We start from the raw sequence: 8286 nt of genomic DNA, 5'->3' as shown, positions 1-8286 counted from the left end.
TCCAAAACATGCATTTATATTAACATTTTTTTAAAATCAGCAAATTTTTTAGCGTGTCCTCCATTTTTTTAAAAAAAGTGTCTTCCATTTGAAATTTTTGTCCTACATTTGGCCCGGTTTATTTATTTATTTAATTTTTAAAATTTTTTAATTATTTATTTTTTGGCTTCGGCCCGCCAGTTGTCTGAGGGACAGCAATCCGGCCCCTGGCTCAAAAAGATTGCCTACCCCTGTTGTAGCACCTTTGAGACTCTCTGAAAGAAAGAACTGGGCAGCAAGAGCTTTCCTAGACTTCGGATGCATTTAGTTGAAGCCTAGGAAAGCTGCTGCTGCTGCTGCCAACGTCTTTCTTTCAGTGAGTCTCAAAGGTGCTACAAAATATCTCTCTCTCTCTGTATTGATTCTACAGACTCACGGGGCTAGATGTCTTTGAACCCTACCACTCCGGGGACCGGGGTTCGAATCCCCGCTGAGCCAGGAAGCCCTGGGGGAGCTTGGCAGGAAGTCACACTCTCTCAGCCTCAGAGGGTGGCAACGGCAAACCCCCTCTGAAGAAACTTGCCAAGAAAACCCCGTTCGCCTTCGGGTGGCCCTGAGTGGCGACGCCTTGAAGGCACTCGACACCAAGAGGGAGCTTGGAGGAGGAGGAGGAGGAAGAGAAGCTGAAGCGAGTAGGAGCCTGAGCTCCTGGTTTCAGGGGTGGCCCGAGTCGGGGCCGGGTGCAGTGGTCAGGGGCGGTCGGGAAGAGCCTCCTGGCGCCCCTTCCAGGCCACCGGAGCCCGACCCAGCCCCTTCCCGCCAAGGCGCAAGGGAGAAGAAGCCAGTCCCGCGGGGCGCCAAGGGGGCAAGAATCCCCGCCATTCCTGCCCCGGCCCAAGACTCAGGCATCCACACCCTCAGACACCCCGAAGGCGCCCTCCCCTTCCTCTCTGCCGCCGCCGCCGCCGGCTCTCCGTCCTGCAGGCAGCCACGGGAGGAGGATGCCTGGCCAAGCGCACTGCTCCGCCTGAGCGCCGCCGAGGCAGAGAGGAGGAGGCGAGGAAGGCAGGGCTGCGAGGAGCGGGAGGCAGAGGAAGAAGGGGCGAGCATGACCCCGCCGCTCCCCGAGGGCTCTCCTTCCCCGCCAGGCCTGAGGGGGGGCTGGTTTTAGTCCACCCCGGAGGGGAAGGAGGAGGGAAGAGCCGCCACGGCACCGACAGCGCAGCCCTGCTCCCCTCCTCCTCCTCCAGCCAGCGCCCAGGTACGGCTCCCGCTTCCTTTCGGTCGGCTCCCCAGCCCCCTCCTCCTCCTCCGCTGCCTTAGGCCCAGGTGCAGCCCTCCTTCCCCGCCAAGAGCCCCCGGCTCTGGGCCCTGAAGCCCCCCGGGGCTGGGCGTGCCTCCTCCCCGCCGTCACCGCCGCCGCTTTGCTTCAGAGATGGCGGGAAGGTGCTTTGGTTCTCCCCGCTGCAGGCAGACAGGAGAGGGCCTAGCGCGGGCTCTGGCCTGAGAGGAGCAGGCTCCCCCCGCTTCCCTCGGGCTCCTTCCTCCCCTCAGCCCCGGCGACGGGCCTCCCCCCCTTTTTTTTTGTCCTGGAAGCTCTGCCTCCCCGCCGCTCCTATTAATAGCCAGGGCGATGCTTGGGGTGTCTTCTTCTTGCTCCCTTTGCCTTTGCTTCCCTGTAATTATTCTTCTTCCCGCGGCTGAGGAGGGAAGGGAGGGAGACAGAGAGGTCTTTAACATTAAAAACACAAAGGAAATGGAGGGGGAAACAAGCGGCCTCCCTCTTCTCCCCTTATATAATCCGAGTAAGAAAGGAACCCTGCCCCCCCCCAACAAACTCCAGCTCCCAGAATGCCATAGCCTCCAGCCAGGGCAGTTGCCAAGCCGGGTTCTTTCTGGAGCTGGCTGTTAGCAACTTGGAAGGAGCTGGGGATGATATGGGATTCCCCCTTGTGCCCAGGACACCCAGCACATGGCACAGGCTGGGCTCTGCCCCAGACTACTGGGCCATGCTCAGGCTGGGCAGACGGTGTGTTGTTGTGGTAGAGAGAGGCTGGCAGGTAAGATGCTTAGTGGACACCTTCCCACCCCCTCCCTGCCCTGCCAGTACACCCAGGGAAGCTGGCCCTGGGGATGTCTAGAATGGAAATGCAACAAAGAGCCTCTGGAACTGAATTTCCCCAAGGCAACACAAGCCCTAGGCTGCATCCACGCTGCAGAAATAATCCAGGTTGACTCCACTTTAACTGCCATGGTTTCATGCCATGGAATCCAGGGGTTTGTTGTTCGTTGTGGCACCAGGCAGAGAAAGCAACATGTTTCACAAAACTACAGTCCCCAATATTCCATTGCATTGAGCCGCGGCAGTTTAAGCGATGTCAACCCAGATCGTTTTTGCAGTGCGGAGGCAGCTCATCTCTGCTGGGAACATTGAAACTGCACTGGCTTCAACATTAAAAGAAAAAGAAAAGAAAGGTCAGAGTCCAGCACATTTTGGCTGAGATCTGACATGAGAATTGTGTAGTCAGATCTCCACTTGTGCAGTCATCTGTTGACTGTGCAAAGTGATCCTTCTATTGAATGACAGTGTTGTGCTACTGAATGTACCATCGGTTGCACAAAGGGATGCTCAAGCTGATGTGCAGTGAAGTGCAAGCAAATGGCCAATCCAGTGCAGAAAATCTCAGCAGCAAATGCACAACCACATTCGCAATGGCACACTTTTGCACACCTATGGTTCAGAACACACTGCAGAAATAATCCAGTTTGAGATCACTTTAACTCCCCTGGCTCAATGCTAGGGAATCCTGGGCATTATAGTCTATTGTGGCACTAGAGCTCTCTGAAATAGAAGGCTAAATGTCTCACAAAACTACAGTTCCCAGAATTCCCTAGCACTGAGCCAGGGCAGTTAAAGTGGTCTCAAACTGGATTATTTCTGCAGTGTGTTTTGGACCTAAGCTTCCTAAACTTTGGACCTAAGCGACCTAAACTTTGAACCAAATGTGCATGCTTTCAGAGGCAAAGCTATATTTGTGTAAAATACAAATGAGATTGTGGTCTTAGTGTGGAATGGTTATTAGACTTATGGGGGAATGGTGGTGGTGGAGAAAATGCTCTCCTGTTTTAATTGCATTTTGATTTCCAGACTTTTGATTTTGGGCTATCTATGGCCTGCAACAAGTTGACTCATGTCTGAACAAGAATAGTGTTTGCACCACATGCACCACTGTCTTCCCAAGGGCCCAAAATGCAGACATGTCCTTTTGTTCAGCACTCCAGGCTATCTGATGTGGGGGACCATGAATTTTGTTTTCAGTGTGCCAGAGACTGGCACTAAAATAGTGCCTTTTGGCTACCATTCTTTCTTTCCTAGAAACTTGGTGCAGATCAGCCACCGATGAATCAGGGACCACTGGCGGCTGGTCGGTGAACACCACTTTGACTAGCACTCTCCATACCTGACTGCTGTAATTCATGCACAAATGGTGTTCAGGCCTTTGAGCAAAGCCATATACACAAACACAGCCGTATGTGCCTCAGGTCTCTGCAGCAGGGAGACAGAAACTGCATGTGCAGGTGAAGGTTGGTGCCGCAGACTGGTCCCTTGTTCCCCTTTATTGTAGCAATGTCAAAAATGTTGTTTACACCACAGCTTCTGTTCTTTCTTTCATTAATGAGAAGCCAATGGGAGAAGGTATCACAGCTCTGGACCTGTGACACATTAACCACTTTTTCTTCCATGGGGCACTTTCAAATGAGGTTTCCACATTTTTTTCCCCAAGGCTAGGGAGAAAATGGAAGGATGGTGGAGCAGTCAGTCTGCTTATTGATTGTGATAATTTTTGCTAATACACAATAAATGAAACCATTAGGATTGTTAAAATGTAGTTGTAAGCAGGTCTACCAAAGGAGTTACAGTATTGTGAATAAAAGGCTTTTTTTTAATGATTTCAGATGTGGGATAGTTGCATGGTGGGGATCATTTGCATCTTTCTGTCACAAAGACATTATTAGCTTTTTCTTTCATTTCTTTCATTTAATGTCTTCTGCCTAGAACAAACTGGCAACCTTATGTCCTCCAGATCTTTTGCACTGTAGCTTCCATTATCCTTTGTCATCACCCACATTAGCTAGACTAAGGGGAATTATAGCCCCAAACACTTTAAAGGGAAACATGTTGCTCTCCCCAGTCTACTGTGTACCGAGAGTAGCTGTTGTGGTGTGCTTTTAATCTGGACGTTTTTAATGATGGATTGTGGTCTATGCCAGTGCCAGTTATATCTTTGTTGGAGGGGGGAGTGCAGAATCCTACTAAAGGAATAATAAAACTGCTGGGAGAGATCATCTGGAGACATGGGGCGCGGGGTTATCAGTACGCTGATGACACCCAAATAGTCTTCTCTGTGCCTCTGACTGATGCAGTGACCGGGGATGGCATCTCTCCTCTCGTGGCCTGTCTGGAGTCGGTAATGGGCTGGATGAGGGAAAATAGACTCAGCATGAATCCAGAGAAAACAGAAGTACTTGTGATAGGTTCTCCTGGTCCAGGGATGGCGGTAATTCCACCTATCCTGAACGGGGTCACACTCCCCGTGAAGGACTCTGTACGCAGCTTGGGGGTGCTCCTTGACTCGTCGCTCCACCTTACATCTCAAGTGGACGCGACAGTCAGGAGCACCTGTTATCAGCTTTGGCGGATATGCCAGCTGCGTCCCTACCTGGGCCAGAGGGACCTTGAAACTGTTGTACATGCTCTGGTAACCTCTCGCTTGGATTTCTGCAATGCGCTCTACATGGGGCAACCCTTGTACCATACCCGGAAGCTGCAATTAGTGCAGAATATGGCAGCCCGACTGGTCACTAATACATCTAGGGCCAGTCACATAACACCAGTGCTTAAAGAGTTGCACTGGCTGCCTATTCGCTTCCGGGCACAATACAAGGTGTTGGTCGTTACCTATAAAGCCCTAAATGGCTTGGGCCCAGGGTATCTGATGGACCGCCTCTCCCCATATAATCCGCCCCGCACCCTCAGATCATCTGGGCAGCAACTTTTAAGAGTTCCGCCGGCTAGGCTAGCGTCTACCTCTAGGAGGGCCTTCACGATCTCCGCCCCCAGCCTCTGGAACTCGCTGCCCACAGAGCTCCGCGCAGCCACCTCCCTACCCCAATTCAAGAAGGGGTTGAAAACCTACTTATTTGAGCAGGCTTACCCCTGAATATTCCCGCCCCCCCAGAATGTTTACTCACCTCCCCCCTATCTCTGCCAGTACAATAGACTGGCATGAGTTTGTAATGTTTTAATATGTCTAGGTTTTTATTGTGATATGGTTTTTATATATTGTAACAGTTTTGGTGTCTATTGTACTGTATAATCTTGTTGTGCACCGCCCTGATTTGAAGAAGGGCGGTATAAAAATAAAACTTTTATTTATTATTATTATTAAACATATAGTCAGTCAAGTAGGATTACAAGACTTCACTAGTTGTTCCAAGCAGTTTGGACTTCTCTACTATTATCCAGAAGAGGAAAAGTTCTCATCTAGACAGCAAATGCAAGAGGTTGCATTGTTTACTTACTATTTCCACCATTATAGCCAATTCCTACTCATCCAGTTGGAAGAGAAGAAAGCAACAACAGCAGAGCAAAGAAAGAAAGCAAAAGTGGGGTCAAGAAATGGAGAAAGGACAAGCATGTGTGTGAGAGAGACAGCATGATATAGGGGTTTGAGTATCTAACTATGACTCTGGAGACCAGGGTCTGAGTCTCCCCTAGGCCATGGAAACCCATGGAATGGTCTTGGGTGAGTCACACATACTAAGCCCCAGAAAAACCATGACTTGAAGGCAAAAGAAAAAAGCAAAAAAGAAATGACTTGAAGGCACACAGCAATAACATGTGCCTTCAAGTTTCCTGTCAACTTAAGGTCACCATGAGAATTTCATAGAGCTTTCTTAGGTCCAAAACACACTGCACAAATAATCCTGTCTGAGACCACTTTAACTGCCCTCACTGAATGCTAGGGAATTCTGGGAACTGTAGTTTTATGAAACATTTAACTTTTTCTGTCAGAGAGCACTGGTGCCACAACAAACTATGGTTCCTAGGATTCTCTAGCACTGAGTCAGGGCAGTTAAAGCAGTCTCAAACTGCAGTGTGTTTGGGACCTTAGAGATGGTTTTGCTAGTTCCAGCCTCTGAAATGCAGCCTACAGCACTTGGTATACATTGGCAGTCTCCCATTAAAGTACTAACCGAGGCTGATCCTGCTTAGCTTCCAAGATCAGATGGGATCTGGTACCTTTAGGGTATTTAGACGTGTGTGTGTGTGTGTGTGTATACACATATAGATACATGCCATTAGCCAATGTAGCATAGTGGTTTGAGCATTGGACTGCTACTCTGGAGACTAGGATCCAATTCCCTGCTCTGCCATGAAACCCACTGAGTGATCTTTGGCAAGTCACATACTCTCAGCCTCAGGGGAAGGCAGTGGCAAACCTCTGAACACATCTTGCCAAGAAAACCCTATGATTGGTTTACCTTAGGGTTTCCATGAATCGGAAATTACTTGATGGCACACAACAACAATATGCACCACAGCCTTGTTCTTTTAAAAAAAATTCCAAACCTGCCAAGAGCTCCAAATATGGAAAACTTTCTTTTATACTTCAGCTCCCTGAATTTTTATCAGTAAGAGGAGGTTCTGGACACTGTAGGTCAAAAAAACAAGGTTTACAGAACTTGTAGATGGGGGCAAAAAACACAGCAAGGGCACCAAGTTCAGAAACATTGATTTATGACAGTGTATGTTTCACAAAAATATTAGAAAACTAGTGGATCTTACATTGTTGTGACATATTATCCTGATTCCTGTTTGTGTACTGGCCATGAATTAGGAGCATGTGTGAGGACTGTGGGTAGTTTCTGTATCGCATTCATTATGACAACAAAGTGACAGAGATTGTAGTATCTGAAGCTTGTAGAAGCTGCTTTGAGTGAGACATTAAAAGGATACTAAAGTTGCTCATTCGGCAGGTTTGGCTGAAAACAGCCTATTGCAAACACAGAAACAGCATGCTCTAAATGCAGGATTTAACCTTCAGTTTACCCTTTCTGTTTGGACTTGGCTGCCAAAGAAGACCTCCACATTTGCCATATAATTCTAGTGCATTGTAGAATGAAATAGGTTTTGATGCATCTAGCATTCTGCTGTGGCTGGTATAGGTGACTGGTAGGGGTGACATGCTGTGTCTCAGGAAAGCTTTTCTGATGTTATTGATCTCCTCATTGAAGATTCCTTGATAATAGGGATGTGATATTTGATTGATTGGTCTGTTATAAACATTGATTCAGCTGCTTTTAATTGACTAAACAGTTGCCTCTGATTTACTGAGCTGCAGAGTTTTAAGTTGTTATTATCACTGACTGATTATGACTGATGGTGACAATAAAAAAGAGGAAGAAAGGGGGAGGAAAAAAGGAATGTGGCAGCACCTGTGTCTAACTAGTTTTTATTTTAGCATGAGCTTTTGTGGATATAAACCTACTTCTTCAGATGCAGTACTGAGTGATATTAAAGCCTCGGGCTATAGAGCATATTTATACAGTTGTGGGAATGGAATAGAATGTAACAGGAAGGTTGCCATAAATTTTCAAAGATCTGGGTAAAATGATATACATCTTTCAGATCTTTACAGTGCTCATTTAGCATTGAAAGTAATAAATCTGCTTGCCAAAAGTCAGTTTGCCAGAGTTCCAAACTCTCTCTGAGAAGATAACATCAGCCACACCATCATAGGTGCATTTATTTGTGATATATGCCATCCTATGCAAGCAATGCCCCTCTATGCTGTACACTGGACAAACAGGACAGTCTCTATGCAAGAAGATATGGACACAAATCTGAATTAGAAGTGGCAATACTCCAAAACCAGTTGCAGAACATTTTAACCTTCCTGGACACACAATACAGGATTTACAGGTTGCAGTCCTTGAACAAGAAAATTACTAGAAAGAGAAATTCCTGAATTGAATTATATTCATGAATTCCAATCCATTAAAAGAGTTATGAACAAGAACAATGGGTTCATGGCACACTATGTATATTGATATGAGAATCCTTGTTACTGCATATATAACAAAAGGAATATTCTCAGAGAGTTTTTAACCATGAAAGCTCATGCTAAAATATAAACCTGTTAATCTTAAAAGTATTGCCACATTCTGTTTTTCTCCCCCTCCTTTCCTCCTTTTTATGCTGCAAGAGCTACTTCTTTGAAAACTGCAATGACAACTATAACA

At 47.2% G+C, this 8286-nt stretch overlaps 1 protein-coding gene across 1 annotated transcript in view; it reads left to right on the top strand.

Annotated features, from left to right (window-relative positions):
* The first annotated feature begins 954 nt into the window (after window positions 1-954).
* Window positions 955-8286, top strand: part of CPLX2 (complexin 2) — a 167319-nt gene continuing 159987 nt past the window's right edge. Inside the window, exon 1 of the mRNA XM_042453717.1 lies at window positions 955-1240. The gene's annotated coding sequence lies outside the window, so the exon portion shown is untranslated. The remainder of the gene's footprint in view (window positions 1241-8286) is intronic.

The sequence above is a fragment of the Sceloporus undulatus genome, chromosome 2, assembly GCF_019175285.1.
Source record: "Sceloporus undulatus isolate JIND9_A2432 ecotype Alabama chromosome 2, SceUnd_v1.1, whole genome shotgun sequence".
In the NCBI taxonomy this organism is placed as follows: Eukaryota; Metazoa; Chordata; class Lepidosauria; order Squamata; family Phrynosomatidae; genus Sceloporus; species Sceloporus undulatus.
Note: the sequence above shows the minus strand (reverse complement) of the source record. Positions and strands in the feature narration are given on the sequence as shown.